General features: G+C 43.6%; 1 protein-coding gene and 1 pseudogene across 8 annotated transcripts in view; both read right to left on the reverse strand.

Moving 5' to 3' along the window:
- Window positions 1-17,085, reverse strand: part of SYT12 (synaptotagmin 12) — a 93,130-nt gene that overhangs the window by 33,427 nt on the left and 42,618 nt on the right. The gene's annotated exons all lie outside the window — the stretch shown is intronic.
- LOC128340744 (histone H2B 7-like) lies at window positions 11,892-15,778 on the reverse strand (annotated as a pseudogene).

Genomic DNA, 17,085 nt, shown 5'->3' on the forward strand with positions numbered 1-17,085 from the left:
AGACATCTTGTCTATGACTAGGACTTCCTACATTTTCATCAAGCCACTCACATTTCCATTTGGATGCCAACTGCAGCTCAGCATCAGTTAGTAACTGCACAATGAGCTCCCTTCTGATTCTTAGAATTGCTTCTGTATTTAAGCACTCCAACAGTGCTTAAAGAGGTGCCAGTGGAACGGCACAATAATCCATAATCGATTTGATGTTTGACTTCTTGGCCAGCTGGCATGTGCACCAGAGATGATGTGAGTTGCTCTGGCTCCATAGTATTTCCACCACTGATTGGAACACTGCTTACTAATATAATGTGCATTAATGGGGGGCATGGTACCACCTGGCCATTATTTTAAATAATACCTCATTTATGTTATTCAAGGATGAAGTGAACCATGTTGAGCTCCGATTCAAATTTAGTCCTGCACCGCTATATCCTAAACCCATCTCTGTGTGTTAAGGGGGAGATTTTATAAACTCAGTATTTAAAGGAAGCTAGGAAGTCAATTGCAGGATGGGGGAACTGAGAGCTTCTCATTTTTTGAAGACCAGGCTAACACAGGCAAATTTAGCTATTTGTGGTTCCGACATCCACGGTTCTGTATATCTGTGGTCGGGCAATCCTCACCTCAGTATACACAGAACAAAAAGGTTATTTTCCACATATCTACAGTTTTGGGGTGACTGGAAAGTTGAGGTCATTTTTGGCCACCATTTTGAGGAAAGGAGCCATTTTGTTGCTCATTTGTGCCATTTTTCATAGGGAAATGGCAAATTTGGGACTTGGCGGGGGGAATTGCTAGACACCTGGAGACCTGTGGAGCATGGTACAGCACTTTATTTACATTATTTCTACCATTTTAGCCAATTGTTGCAGCCTCTAGGAACCTAACCTCCCCCCCACCCCAAGTCCCATGAGCTAGTTTAAAAAACAAAAACAAAAACAAAACAAAGCCTACTGCAGACTTTTATTTGGCCTAGCCTCCTTTCAGCCTTGCTCACTTCTTCTGGGAATTCTCCTTTCTGCCCTCTATTTGCCTAGCTCAGGGAGAGGATTCATAGTACAACCCTGGAAATCATGTACCCCTCATTTCTATATTTTGAAATAGATTGCATTTTTCAGTTACATAGAACAAATAGCACTAAGAAATGTAAAGAGCTCATTCTCTTTTCAACAGGCATTAAAGATCCTAAAGGCTGGTTCATTTGCAGATAGCTTGCAGCAGCTGAAGCCTGGACTGCAGTGAAATCAGTGCCTGGACTGCAGTGAAATCATTGTCTATGGGGTGATATGGAAGCAATGGCTGCGTCATGCAAGTCATCCAATAATGAGCATGCCCATGTAAACCGGTCCTAAGGGCATGCCCACACAGGAGCCATCGATAGTCCTAGTCTGGTCCTTTAGAAAAGGAGCTCCCAACCTGTGGTACTCCAGATGTTGCTGGACTACAACTCCCATCATCCCCAGCTACAACTTATTGTTGTAGCTATTGTAGTTCAGCAACATCTGGAGTACCACAGGTTGGAACATCTGGAGTACCTGGCTTTAGAACAAAAAGCAAATGTAGTCTGAGAATGCAATGAAAAGAAGCCACCAACTTGCACATCCTTCTCCTGTATAGGCTACAACCCTCATACTGACCCCACAAATCTCCCATAATTCTCCAGAGCTTTGGTGCAGACTACTGGGCAATCATGATGAATGGTTCACAAGTGCTTTGTTGCTTACAGTAGGGTTCCCAGATGTTGTTGGACTACAGCTTCCATGGTCTTCAGCCACTGGCTGGGCACTGTAGCTGAGCATGATGGGAGTTGCAGTCCAACAACATCTGGGGACCCAAGTTTGAGAAACCCTGGCTTACAGGGATTGGATAGACTTAGTCTTAGTTTCCCTCAAAGAAAACCCACATACAAACATACAGACTATTTTCCATAGTACAATCCCACAGTAAGAGCTGGACTTTATAATTTCTAATAATGCCAGGCAGCTATTACTGATCTCCCTCCTCCTAGAATTCCTGGGTGCAGCCTGACATTGTGCCCCACATCTGGGGGGGGGCAGTAATCAACATGAGTCTGCTAAGCCTCTCCTGTAAATAAGAAACCCATCTTAAGACTATTTCAAGAAGCACGTTTTCAGGGCTATTTCACCATGCCTAGCCACTCCACCCCGCTTTTTGCTTTGCTTAACATCAAGCCTGATGGAGAACGAGAACCCAAATGCTTACTTAATATCTTGTGTCTTTTTGGTTGGTCTTAATAGAGGTTTTACCTATTACCTACCTAGTGTAGCAAGGCTACCTGTGCTTTCTTTGTACTTTGGAGTGTGAAGATATCTTTGATAGTCTTCATTTTGTAAAGGAAAGACAATAAGCAACACATACTGACAGTTTGGGGCTTCTCCCTTCGTGGTGTACAAGCTTTTCCCAAAGAACAACATGCAATCAATATTTGAAGCTTAGCTCACATGCACATCATTCAGAAACCTGAACCTCTAGTTTCCCCAGCAACCATGATTTGTGTAAATCCTTAACTTTATTGAAGGATTAGTTTTCCACTTCGCATTATACGGCACAGTGGGGAGGGCAGGACTGTTTGCGGATGAACATTAGTACTTCTCAGCTGTGGAGACACACAAACGTGCTGCAGGTCACACAGCTTCCAAGATGCCAAGGCTATTGGAGGCTGCCAAAGAGACAGGCTGCTTTGCAGCAGGAGGCTTGGGTGTGCTACCAGAGGCATGCAAGATGGCACAATATGCTATCGAAAGCTTAAAACATTGTGAGTTGTCATTAATAGCTTCAAGAGAACACCATGGGAGAAACTGGCAGTCATAGATAAGTAGTCAAACAGTTATCAGCCATCTTGCACTTTGGTAGCAGAGTCCTCCTTAATTATCATGCAATGAGTTGTGCAAAACAAACTGTTATCCCGAAGAGTCAGTGACAGGAGCTGTCCGGTAAACACCCGCCGGCCACATACATCTCTAGAGTCCCAGGCTGCTGCAGGGATTCACTGCAAGCTGCCTGTATTAGCATCCTCTCACTTTATTGCAGAGCAGGAGGTAAAGACCCTCTCTCTGTGGGGGCTTCTTTTTCCTGCCTGTGCCATGTGGGTCAGATGGCACAGAGGCAGCGCCTCTTAGCGGCCTTCTTTTGTCTGCCTTACTTCTCTCTTCCCTCCCCTTGCTCTCTCTTCCTCCCCTGCTAAGGTGTCCCCCAGCTTGTGAGAGATCCAATCCAAGATGAAACAAGGGGAAAGGCTCACCAAGCAAGCAGATGAAAGTAGATTAGAAATTGGGCAGGAGCCCAGGTATATGTCTGATCAGGAGTGAAGACAGGAAGGAACTGGGGAATCACACCTGAGCATGCTGGGGGAAGGGGGACGGACTTCAGCTACCTGAAAAAACACCTGAGATTTCCTGTCTATCGGGAGCAAGGAGTGGAAGTTAACCCTTTGTGAGCTGTGACCTCCTACTTCGAGGGAGAAAGTGGAACATGAACAAAACCGCCCATCATTAAACAAGTATAATCCAGAGAATGCGTTGCTAACTATTGGGAAGGGAAGGAGGAACGAATGGATAGTAAACTGCTCACAAGTCAACACAATTATATATTGGTGTACATGGCCACTGGCATTTTGGGCTTTCACACAAACATTGTAACCCAAACGAACAGCACCAATCTACTCCACATTGGTAAGAACTCCTCCATAATACTGGGTTCAGTTCTAGAACTTACCATTAAAGGAGTATGTCCGCAAGCTGCTAGGATTAAGAGGAGAAGTGTGATAAAAAGTTGCAAGAGGTAACTCAGATGGGAACAAATTTAAAGGAACTGACCTTGTTTAGCTTATAGAGAAGAATATTCAAGGGGAAGAGCAGTTTTCTTACAGAAGAAAAGGAGATATAAATCATAAGAAAACAGCTTAAATAAAAGCAAAATAGAAACCTAGCAAAATGCCCACCACCAGTGCAATTACAATTACTTGTATGGAGTAACCGTATTTGTTGCTTAACTTTATATGCCCATATTCCACCCTCAACCCTGTAATTTCAGGCCTAGAAAACATGGCTGTCTTTGTCCCTTAGGGTCGGTTGCTAGATATTCAAATAGTGCTAAGATGAGGAAAATAATTGGTCTAATTGTGGTTTACTTTGTTTTCATTATTGTGTGTTTTTACAATGTTCTTGTAGGTCACTCTAAGAATGCAGCTGGAGGTACTATATATAAATGAGAATGAGAGAGGGAGAGCGCGCGCTGATTTTACACTGTTGGTTCCCTAAAGTAGGCAAAAGTAGCAATGTTCCCCTATGCAGTCCTTGAAGGAAAGGGTATTTGAAGGAGATTCTCTCAAGTGAAAGACTGCAGGTTTCTCAAACACCATCTATTTCTTTCCCTTCCTTCTCAGCTTTCAGACACTTCCCCTCCCATTACGCCAGCAATGGAAAATAAAGTAGATTACGAATTCACAGATGTGTGGGAAGTTAATGTAAAACATCCTACTACCTAGAAGAAATTCCTGTGCTTTGAATATCTTATGCAACTTATTGTATAGTGCAGAAGCAGACCACATGGAGCCCTAAAGGCCTCCCACAGTCCCCAAGGTACTGTTCCAGCTTGTGCATTATAATGTTGACAATCTCAAATTCCATTTACTAGAAAGTGATCTTCTAGTCCCCACTGTTGCATAAATACATCTGAAGATGTAATAGAAAATATTTTGATTTGATGCTGCCCTCAATGCTGGGAGAAACGCGCTGTGGGCAAAACAGATTAAGGAAGATCTAATGTGACAGTGAAAAGCACTTAGTGGCTGCTATATGGGGGACAAATTAAAAAGACAAAGATTAATTTAGTAAGCCAATGTCTGAGTAGGTTATGATAAAGAAACAGCAAGACATTACTAGCTTAGTTGGAAGAACAAAGTAATGCACAACTAATTTTTTTTTGAGGCAAAAAGAAGAAGTGGCTAACATGATGATAAAAAATACTCAAAGTGGTAATCTGGCAATGCATAACTTTTCTTTTTAATTTCAATAGGAGTAATTTTCATCTTCATGCCAGCCAATGTTTTCATGTATTTTTGATATGTTTTCAATATAAGCTATGCAAATCCATTGGTAAAAAAGGTTATCGAGGCAAACAATGTGTCTTGCATATTGATCCTATGCCTGTTTACTTAAAATTAAGTCCTGCTGGCGGACATTCAGACTAACAAAGCACCAGTTCATCTGAAGAGTTCAACTAACTCAGCTCCACCTCTCATGCAGTGAGGGGGGCAAATTTCGAAAACCTTGCTCTCCCTTGTAAGCGCCCTGTGCCTCCCCAAAATATGTCCCTGATGACTGTGCAGTCCTCAAGGACATATTTTTGGGTAGAGACAGAAATGAAAAGAGATTGACAGCAAATGGGTTACTCTCTGTTTGCCTGGTTTAATCTTGTGCATTTCTTCTAGTACAGCCAGTGTCAGAGACAGAAAACTGAGTGGGATGAACCACAGGTCAGACTGAGTATGGCTCGTCATATGTTACTGGAGTAGTTACAAGTTATAGTTACTGTGTTCTTTGCTCATTGATCACAACTCAAATCCCACCTCAGCCATAAAGCTCACTGAGACCTTGGATCATTTCTCAACTGCTTTGTTGTGAGGCTAACATGGAAAAACACTATGGATGCCACTCCTAGTTCCTTGGAACTATGGCAGAATAAAAGTGAGTATGTGCTCTGTGTGTGTGTGTGCGCACACGTACGCACACACACTCACCATGCTCTACAGGCTCACTGTAGCCAAATGAAGAGTAGCAAAGAGTTGTGAGTGAGCTCCTTTCCTTTTCAGAGTTAACTATAGGGTAGCATTTGAAGCTACAATTTCAGGCTAGTTTGCCAACATCTGTAAAAGCAAACCTCGGTTAGGACTGATGCAGATCTAATACTCTATCATGGTTAATGCTGAAAAGGGAAGGGAAGTCTGATCAAGAGAGGGCAGGAAAGAGCACATGATCCCACATCCAATCTATCAACTATGGTTATGGTATCAGCAGTGTTACATCGGCAGTAGGCCTGTGTGCAACTTGACACAGAGAACAATAGACTAGTAAGGGATGCTGCTGTGTTGCCCATCGCTGCTCTAGATGCTCTCATAACTCAGTGCAAGAAATGATGCAATGCCAGAACTACTAAGCATCTGATTAAAACCTTTCTTCTTGCAGCCTTTTTCAGTAGTGGGAGGAGTGATGCTTGTATACAGCTGTACAGTCTGCAGATGAAAAATGCTCTACAGATGTTACTTATTTTCTAAGAAGATCGGAGAGCATTAAGGGGAAGAAACTAATGTGTCTTTATTACTTGTCTCAGGACACTGGAGAGACAATAAATAGTAGTAGTGAATTATAAATAGAGGTGATAAATAATAGATAACAGAGGAGCATAAATATAAAGAGAGTGGTCTTTATTTGTTGAGGTTTTGTGGGTTTTTTAAAGTCAAAGATACTGCCAAGATATCTGACAGGTAATATTTTGTACTCAGGGATCTTTTGGAAACTCAAGTCTATTTGCTTCGTGAGGAAGGGTGCTTTCCCCACTCCCATTCTGTTTTCCTGTGTAGCAGAACATCTCATACACACTCTCCCCCAAACCTGCTGAAAAGACAGATCTCTGTACTAGAACCACAAATTATGAACCCAGGAGGCTTAAATGTTGCTACAAAATATTTTTATATTTAATGTCCTTTAATGTAAAGAATTAGGTTTTTCTAAAATATTTTATTTGGTCAACCCAAGCTGTTAAAAATTTGGAGATTATGGCACAAGGAAATAGCAGTGAACTACGAGGCAATTCACGTGCTGAATGCCTGCTTTAAAAAAAACAACTAATGGCACTTTGAACTGAGCACAAGTACAAACGGATAACTAATGAAGATGGTAAAAGACTGGAGTAATATGATCCATTACTTATCTATAGAGTGGTGATCTTGAAATGAGCTCCCCTTGGGTGAAATGCTACACCTGCAAAGCCTTGTTTGCTTTAGGTGTGCTCTGGACAGGTATTAAGCTCCGACAACCTAATCCTGTGCAAAGTTAGCAATGTCGATGCCTATTGAAATTAACAGGCATAAGCATGCCTAACTCTGAACAGGATCAGCCTTGCAACCTGTGAAGATGTTAGTGTTCACTGACAGGACAGGGATCAGAGGCCACACTTGTATTATAAAAACAAAGCTTCTCAAATTGTTCGAGACAGTGGGCAGGTTCACCCAACCCGTCAAATGCCGCTAAGCAGCCCAGAAGAAGGAACCAGAGGTTCCTGTGGCGCATGCACTATTGGGCAGCATATCATTCAAACTCACCTAAGTCCAGTTGGCAACCAGCCAACTCGACTTGTTACCAACCTTGTCAGGCCCACTTTGGCCCTTGGTTATGAACCTTGGGTTGGAGTTGGTAATAAGTTGGGTTGGTCAACTGCCAACCAGACTTGGGCAAGGTTGGACGACATGCCGCACCAGAGCACATGTGCTGCGGAACTTCTGGTTCCCTCTCCAGGACTGCTTAGCTAATTTTGGCAGATCACATGAACCTACCCAATGAATATTTGTACTTTTGAGGTGTGAATTTTCAGTTTGAGGGCCAGTGCATCAAAACGTGGCTTCCATGCATTCCTTAAAGAAGCTAGTTTATTTCCTTATCTGGTGACGTACCAAAAAAGAGACAGCTCTACTGCAGCAGAAGCCTTTAAGTAGTGAAAGGATTTCAAAAACAAGAGGGGGAGTCAGGTGCTATTGTAGCCATAGGCATAAGGGCATCACTTTATGGGAGGGCCATAACTCAGTGGAAGAGTCCTGAGTTCAGTCACTGGCACCTACAGTTAAAGTAGGGGGTGATTTCTGTCCCAAACCCTGGCAAGCTGCTGCCAGTTCTGGGTGACATAGACCAATAGTGGTTCAGTATAAGATGAAGCTAAACCAAGCATTCTCTACTAAGAGCTTTCAGTTTGAAACTTTGAGGGGGTGAAATGGGAGCCACCCTACCCTCGTGTAACTTAACTCTGTTACACTGCAGTGGAACTTCATCCATCAGCCAATGGCCATAATTCCACCCCACCCCACTCCCGCCAGGAAATCCAGAGCAATGCAGTAGGCCACATCTTGCCCCCAGAACCCCAGAACTATTAGAATGACACTACATCATGATCATCATTTGGGTGGGAGATCTAGGGTAAAGTCTAGCATCCACTAGCCATGGCTAAATTTTGCATCTGTAACCTCACCTCCCTAATTGCCAAAATGATCCCTATTTTTCCGCCGGTGAATGTGGAGGCAAATGGAGAAGGAGTCACCTGCTTAACCCTTCATGCACTTATCCTACAAGTGGTAACTGGCTGCTTGGAACTCTTGGGAGTTATTAGGTTATATAATGGTACAACTGAGAGATGAGCCTGAGCAAAGGAATAGAAGCAGGGGCGGATTAACCTTTTTGCTGCCCTTTTTAAAAAAGGCAGCCACTGTGCGGCAGCAATAGCTATGGGGAGAGGGGATGAGAGGGAAGTTCCCCCCTTCTACTTTAATGTCTTTTTAAAGCCACCCATGCTGGTGGCAGTCACTGCGGGGGGGGGGGGGCAACCAGGCAAGGGAAAAGTTCCCGCTTTTGCTCCCTAAAGAATAAGATCACCACTGCTGGTGGCGGGATGGGACGCAGTGGCGGCGGCTGGCTGCAGCGAGGGGGGGGGCGCGAGGAGAGTGTGCCCCCTTTATTTACCTCTAAAAGCCTGCTGCGTGGGTGGCAACTGTGGCAAACTCCATCTTCCCTCCTCCTCCCAAGTGTCTGCAGCCCATGTGCTATCTGTAGCCCGTTTCCGTCTTTCCTTCCACATGGGAGGAAAGCCAGAAACGGGCTGCAGAGAGCAGAGCCCTGCAGTCAGTGGACGGGGGTGGGGAGAGGAGGGGGAGTTCGCTGTGGCTGGAATCAAAGGTTGTTGATTCCCAACAGAGAATTAGAGAAGAGTTTTGCCCTGTGTTGAATAAAGACTTTCCCCTGAAGAAGAGGTCTTATTGCCTCGAAACATGTTGGGACTTGTTTCTAGAAATTAACAGTTTTGCACCATTCTTTCTCTGCTCTTTGGTCCCAACAGTTTAACAGACGCAAGACAGAATTGTTGTTTTTTAAATCACTGCCTTGGCTGACTTTGTGCCAATTGCTTCTTTTCCAACTTTGGTGTTCCACACCTGTAAAATATGAGTATTAATTGGTTACATTTGAATAGATCTTTGTGTAGCTTTCTTGACGAGTTTTATGTTGGAATCACTAATCTCTGGTAATTTAGACTGGGGTGCAGTAAGCTGTGACCCTTGTGCCACCATTTTGTATCAGGCTGCAACCACCTGCCATGATTACCCATCTAGCTTCAGTTGGTGGACCCCAGAGTCTAGCAAAAAAAAAGTAGATTTTCCAAGTCTCAAAACTGCCCACTCCTGCTCTGTTGCACCAGTTGCAATCCTGAGAAAAACCTATCATTGTCTCAAATCCATAAGTATGTTTAAACTAAAGCAGCTGGGATGTGCTCATCTCTAGCACTTGCTCAATGACTGAACTGAGTGGGGAATCAGTGATGCAAGCCTCCCCCACCCACAACAGGCCTTTTTTGTTGCCTTCGATACCTTCCACAGCAATTTAATTCTTCTCATTCCACTGAAACTGAAGAACCCTATGTGAGGTTCAGAGAAAATGATATGTTTCAAGAATGGGAAGCTGTTGCAGTCAAGAGAAGCAAGCACAGGTCAGGGTGAAACTGGACATTTGTCAATGGCATTCAAGAAGTGTAGGCTATTAGAATGGAGGAAAATTGCTATATTCAAATCAGCCTGCAAGGCTGTTTTCAGACTCTTGTTCATCAAGAGCTTGTCACCATCATCAAATAAAAATAAAGACATTACAGCCCACTACTTGTAAGTAAGGGCAAATGCAAAACATGATTTTGCAATTCGGCTTTCAACTGTACTGAGAAACAAACCACCTCCTGTGGCCCCAGCAGGATTAGAAGCAGGGGAAACAATCCTTTTAAAAACAACGAAACACACATTTTTTTCAAGCCCAGTAATTGTCTTTATGTTTTCCACATCCAGACTCCCAAATGTTCCCCTTGTGCCAAGCTCATATCTGCTTGTCCAAAAATGCCATTTACACAAATTGCTCTGCCTCTAATTCTCCAGGCCACTTGCATTTGAACCTAACAGCACCGGATTAAAGGCAGCAATGAGCCGCAGGAGCAACAGAGCATATTGCAGTTGGCAGCCACCAACACCAGCCTCCCCTTCAGTGCATCTCAGGACCATGATGTAGCAAATGATCTATGAAGCCACCAGCAGCCAATGAGTCCCAGGCAAATGGGACTCTTTCCCCCACAATTTACTAGTGATTATCAAGCTACTAAACACTACAACCCCAGATGAAGTGAAGTTTCATCTCTTATAAGAGATCTCTTACTGTTGCATTGAGCAGTCCATAAATTACTCCAGTCAGCAACAAATTCTGCCAGAGGCCCACTTCCAGAAAGGACAGGAGGTGGTGAGCCGAAGCTCCAAGTATTCTACCCCAAATGGTCTGTGGGATAAGCTTGTTGCCACAAGACTTCTGCACTCTTTTTACCTTTGGGCTGGCCACTGATCGAGGCGGTATGGAATCCTCCTGTGGGTCAGATTTGGCCCAGAGGACTTTAGCTGCTGACCTCTTAACTTAGCCATGAAACTTGTGCTTGAACAGATGAAGAACCTTTTTGCCTACTCATTTATGCAAAAGACTGCATGTAAGCATTCTATTCACGCAAGCAGTGTAATATCTGAGAAAGGTATTCATGGGTTTCCTAGTTGCAACTAATCTGCATATTCATGTTGTAATTAAAATAATTAGTATATCATACTCATGAATAATAGTGATGCCAAACCACAATCAGTAAAATATGTTGAATGTATGCCACAACAGTCTTATTCCACAACTGTAAGCGCCCAAAGATGAAAAAAGTGAATCATCCTTCAAAAGAATCTAGATATAAGATTAGAGGTAGGTTTGCAAGTGACCAAGAAGAAAAACAGCCTGACTTGGTTTACTCTTGTCTAGTGTTGGTAACAGTGCCTTCCTATGCAGGAATTATCAGATGAAGCTTTTCATATCACGCCAAAAGCTGCTCATTGTCAAATATCTGTTAACAGATATCAAACGGCTGTTAACACAGAGCTACAAGGCTGGCCCAGAAACTGGCAACTCTACTGGTGATTATAGGTGAGTTTCTTTATCCTCCCTTACTCTAGAAACGTTGGCTGACATCCAGACTAGCACTGCACTGGTGCAGCAGTGCTGCTGACTTCCACACCAAAACTGTACCATCATGCAAGTGAGGGTCAGAACAATATTTGCCAATATTTCTCCCCTTCCCTCTGAAGCTCACTGTGCATCTGGAAAAGATGTCCCTGAGGGTCACATGACACGGGGACATTTTTTTTCAGGAGGCAGAGTGAGCTTCAGAGGGACGGGGAGATTGGCAAAAATCGCCCCTCCCCTGTAGCACCAGGGCAGAATTCGTGTGGAAGTCAGCACTGCTGCACCAGCACAGTGCTAGCTTGGGTAGATGTCAGCCTTCTCCCCCTGCTCCCCCTAATGTGCTGCTATAATGCAGTCAGCTGTGCCAAGAGCAATTCCTAGGGTTTAATTAAAACATGATAACGTAGCGTATGGAAAACCCAGACAAATGGGAGAAATAGAAGAAAGCACCTAGATGTTCCACTCCAAAGAGGATGAGTGTTTAAATAGATCTTCACTCCAATCCAAAGATATCTACATCTGTTTTTAATTTCCTTTCCTTTCCGGCTCTGAAAGGAATCTTTGGATTAAAGTGGAAGAATGCAGAGTTTACTTGGAGGTTGTGTACTTGTTAATGCCTTTCATTCCCTCGGCATGTTTGGCCACCTCCCCTCCCCTGGCAGCAAGAGCCATATAACCATTTGATTCTCCAGGAAGGTGACAGTGAACGCTTGTTTTAATGAGCTGGTCTGGAGAGGTAGTTTTCCCAGCAATATGCTCAAAAACATCGTCAATAAAGGAACTCATGATGTTCATAACTGTTAGATGAAATCCTCATATCTGGATGAACATTTTTGCAGACCGTTGTAGATGTAATCAGAATAACTCTCTTTTCTAACCTTCTTATATGTCTTATCACCTTGTTTATGCATCTTTGTCACACCTTTCTTTGACCCCTATGTATTGTGGCATCTTGGCATCTTAATTTACTCTCCAACAACAACCCTATATATCTTTATTGAGTATATTCATCAAGGTGAATTTATTAAAATGTGCATCTTAGTCACAACAGAACATTTTCTTTGAGAATCAAAGTTTTTTTGGATACGCCTAATTAAAACCCTCAGCTTCCATTGTGAATGTTGCTTGGGATATCATCTGTCAATTTGCTAACTTTAATGGGACCAATTAAATGCATTCTGTAAGATGAAAAAGACAATGGGGATGGAGATGTTTAGAAAACTGGTTTTTTTAATGAGTTGCAGGCATGCACATTTTACAGCTGAGAATTAAATGAGACTAATTAACTTTTTAAAAGGACCCTGGTAAAATTATTGAATTGTGGAATCCGTATTCCATTTGAAAAATCCTAGAAAAGCAGAGACTCGGGTGCCTTTAGATGCACTTAGGATGAACATCTAAATCAAAACAATTTACGTGGCCAAGCAAGAAAAAAAAAGGTATTTAAATAAATTGATTTAAATTGTACTTCAGGTATTTCCTAAACAAAAGTGCAAATTAGTTGCTTGACATAACCACTGAAATATGTGGAAGCTCTTCTCATGATCCGGGTCTGCAGGGAGAGAGGGCTTCGCTCTCAAAAGGCCGCCCACACGACTGCCGGCTCTGGCACGGAGCCGGTGGGGGCTGCGGGGATCGCATGGCCCCTGGAAGTTCCAGGATGCCCCATGCAAGTGTGTGGGGCATCCTGGAGAGACCCCCAAGCCCGGGAGGCTGCTTGCAGCCTCCTGGTCGGGGGTATAATCGTGTGTCACCGCACGCTGCAGCGACACACAAGCAACCAAATGAGGTTAATGGCGTGCTCGCTCCGTTAACCTCATTTAAGGGGAGAGGAAATGAGGCGGGCTAGCCGCCTTGGGAGCATCAGGCTCGACTGTGGGCCGGGTGGTTCCCATGATCCCTGGAAAGCGGGCTAAGCTCCCTTAGCTCGCTTTCCAGTGATCGTGGGAATAGCCTCATTGAGTGACAAATCAGAAAACCTTTCATAGTATCTAGGATACATAAACTATTTAATTCTTTATCATGTAACACTGCTTTAGAAAACTGTGCATCATTCAATCATTCTCTCTGCGCATTAATTGTAAAGCTGTTTTAGTGTAGTAGTTAGAACTTAATTCCACACGCAAAACATTTACTCTGTAGTTTTATTTCAAAACATGGATTTCTATTTTTTCCTCTCTGGCTGGGGATCCGATCCCAGCTTAATGTCACAGATATGCCAACATACTGTTATGGCGATGTATCCCAATCACTGGCACAACCACTTCACCAGTTGAAGTGGTGAAATTCACTTCACCACTTCTCCTGGTTCCTACACCTGCATTATAGTCCCTCCTCCTGGTCCCTGTATAACATTATGCCAGCAAAAGAGATGGTGTGAGTCAAAACACACCCACTGAACTCAAAACACGCCCACCAATGGAGAGTCAAAATACCACTGCTTCTATGATGAATATTTATATATATATTGCTTTCCAACAAAACTCCCAAAGCAGTTTACATGAATGAATGAACAAACAAACAAGGATGGCTCCCTGTCTCAAAAGGGCTCACAATCCGGTTTGCACTTTCCTCAGTTGGCTTTAGAACAGGACTCTGATGGCAGTCTGTGTTTTCCAATATTTTAACACCTATGTTAATCTATGATGGACCTTTCTTAAGAGATATTAGAATTGATCAACTCTGGTAGGTACTGCAATCATGCACCAAAAATACAAACAAATGAAACCACATGGATCAGTCTGTCCAACTATGTTCAAGATTCTGCTATGCTGTTTGTCGATGATGACTCCAACATGCCCTTCTCTAATCAACTACCAGATCCTCCCCTCTGACAAGTTCATTTCCAGTCATTTCCTAAGCATATTATCCCTCCTTATTTTCTCCAAGCCATCATCTCTTCAGCAACAACAACAGAAGAAGGAAATTCAACTTTGAACAATCAAATAGAATAGCAAATGCATTAACAGCATATACTAGATATGTGCTTGTGAAATACAATAATTCAGCTTCACCATAGGCTGTAACACTTGTAAAGGTAAAGTGTGCCATCAAGTCGATTTCAACTCCTGATGCCCACAGAGCCCTGTGGTTTTCTTTGGTAGAATACAGGAGGGGTTTACCATTGCCTCCTCCCACGCAGTAAGAGATGATGCCTTTCAGCATCTTCCTAAATCACTGCTGCCCGATACAGTAGCAGCGGGGATTTGAACCATCAACCTTCTGCTTGTTAGTCAAGCATTTCCCCGCTGCGCCACTTAAGGTGGCCGTAACACTTGTACTAGTAATTGCAAGCAACAGCAGATAGATATTTGACAGCAGTATGATAGATTCTGCCTAGGAATAGGGTGAAGGGGAAATTGACTGGTTGAGCCTGAGGTCACTGCCAGCGTTACAGTTCGATAATTTTCTGATTACACTGCTTCTGACAACCTAGGCCTACTCCACAGATTTATCACTGCTATATTCTACAAATAAGGATCTTATTATCCCCCTTCTGAACTTCAGGAAATATCTGGAAACTTGCAAAGAAGGAGAAGTCAATGTTACTATGCAATTTGTCCTTCTTCTAAGAAGAACCACCTCATAAATAGCTAGGGAGACTGGCTTCTTCCAACAAAAGTTTTTAGAGCATTCAACCAACCTTCATGAGCAAAGTACCATCATTCAAAAGCCATAGGTTTTGCATATTTATTTAGCAATTGTTGCCCATGGACCTTGCAATGCAGAATCAATGCTTTTCTCTCTGCTTAAAAGCAGACGTGCGATTCATAATTCTATATGCATTTACTGATTGTGACATCAGAGCAGTGAAGCCAATGACAACTAGATGGTGTGATCCTGGGTGAGCGAATTTGAAAAATTAACAAAGACCAAGTCTGATATTGGAGGATGAAGCACCTTTTCAGCTGACTGTATTGGCTCTAAGGATTCATTTTTCTTTATTAACCAAACAAATGAATTGCTTTACTATTTAAAGAACAGCCAAAATGATGTACAATTTTAAAATACATATTAAGAACATAAGAACAGGCCTGCTGGATCAGGCCCAAGGCTTGTCTAGTCCGGCATCCTGTTTCACACAGTGGCCCACCAGAGGCTGGAGGTGACCTATAGCAATCCAGTGGTGCACCTAGGTAATTTTGGAGCCTGGACCTAAAGGGCTTTGGAGGCCCTCCCACCCACTGCGGAGACCTCCCCCTCCCTTGCCCGCAAGTTAAGCATCATTCCCTACACACACACAGTTTCTTGAGGGCATAAACATCAACAGAACGCACAAGAATGTAATATAAAACAAATATATTCATGCAAATATGCATTAGCAGAAACATTTCAACACACAACTTAACATATTCCCATCCCACATATTTATTTCCCATTCCCCCCTCTGTTTCTAGAGGATGGGGGGGGAGACCTTGGGGGTTTTGTTGTTTTTACTGCAATTTGGGGGCTGGGTGGGAAAAAGGATCCGGCATTCAAAAAATCAAGCAAAAAGTTGGAGTTGCTTTGCTGCTCCTGCCCCGCTTTGCACTCTTTCCCTCAGCAGCCAAGTCCTTGGAAGGAACATAGGAAGCTGCCATATACTGAGTCAGGCCATTGGTCTATCTAGCTCAGTATTGTCTTCACAGACTGGCAGTGGCTTCTCCAAGGTTGCAGGCAGGAATTTCTCTCAGACAAGAGTACCTCTTCTAAACAGCAATGGGACAAATTGTGGAAATGGACGTCGTATGTAACCCCCCTGATTACCTGATGTGCCTTGAAATCCCCCACCCCCGAGTTACAGTACTACCTGCATATACTTCATAACCTTGTGGGTTTCCAAATCCTTGTGTGTAAATCTTTGTAGATATATCATGTACAAACAACCACTTTGTATATAATTGTGCTTTGGCAACGTACTGTATGCTTTGGTAGTTTGTTGGTTCAATAAAAAAATCTTGTCCTATTAAAAAAAAAAATCTTGTCCTATCTTGGAGAAGCCAGAGAGGGAACTTGGGACCGTCTGCTCTTCCCAGAGTGGCTCCATCCCCTGAGGGGAATATCTTACTGTGCTCACACTTTGAGTCTCCCTTTCGTATGCAAACAGAGCAGATTCTGCTCAGCTATGGGGACAAGTCATGCTTGCTACCACAAGACCAGCTCTCCTCTCCCCAAAGCCATTTTGGAGAATGCGAGCATCGATCCCGCTACCTCTCGCATGCTAAGCAAGCGCTCTACCATTTGAGCCAATTCCCCTTCCTGCTTTCCTGAAGGAAAGCATCCCCCCCTCCCAGCTTCCCTCCTGCCTTTGCTTTTTCAATACTTTTTCAGAGTTCAGGAGTTTTGCAAGCCACGGAGAGCAGACACTGGTATAAAACTCTGACAAGTGCTTTCTGTTTCCAAGCTCTCCACAATCTGCCAACAAACAAAAACACCAGAAGTTTTATTGAGCATGGCAGTGGAGGGGGGGGGAGGGGAGAGAGAGAGAATGGGACTTACTTTTTCTTGACTTCCTTATGGTGTCTCCCAAATCCTTCCACCTCTTGGTGGGGCCTCAGGGCAACAGAAGGCAGATAGAAATGCCCCCCCCCCTCCTATCTCAAGCAGGGCAGAGCTCAGCACCAACCCAGCAATCTCATCTATGCTACCAGGGAGGAGGAGCTTCTTTGAGGCACAGCATTCTAACGCTATGCTTTGCTACTGAGGGAAAGTTGAAAGTGTGCCTCTCTCTACCCTCCCATCACCTTGCGGCAGCCTCTGCTCCCTTTCGCTCTCACAGGCACGCTGGATGGGCAGGGAAGCA

This window comes from Hemicordylus capensis, chromosome 1 (assembly GCF_027244095.1).
Source record: "Hemicordylus capensis ecotype Gifberg chromosome 1, rHemCap1.1.pri, whole genome shotgun sequence".
Taxonomy (NCBI): domain Eukaryota; kingdom Metazoa; phylum Chordata; class Lepidosauria; order Squamata; family Cordylidae; genus Hemicordylus; species Hemicordylus capensis.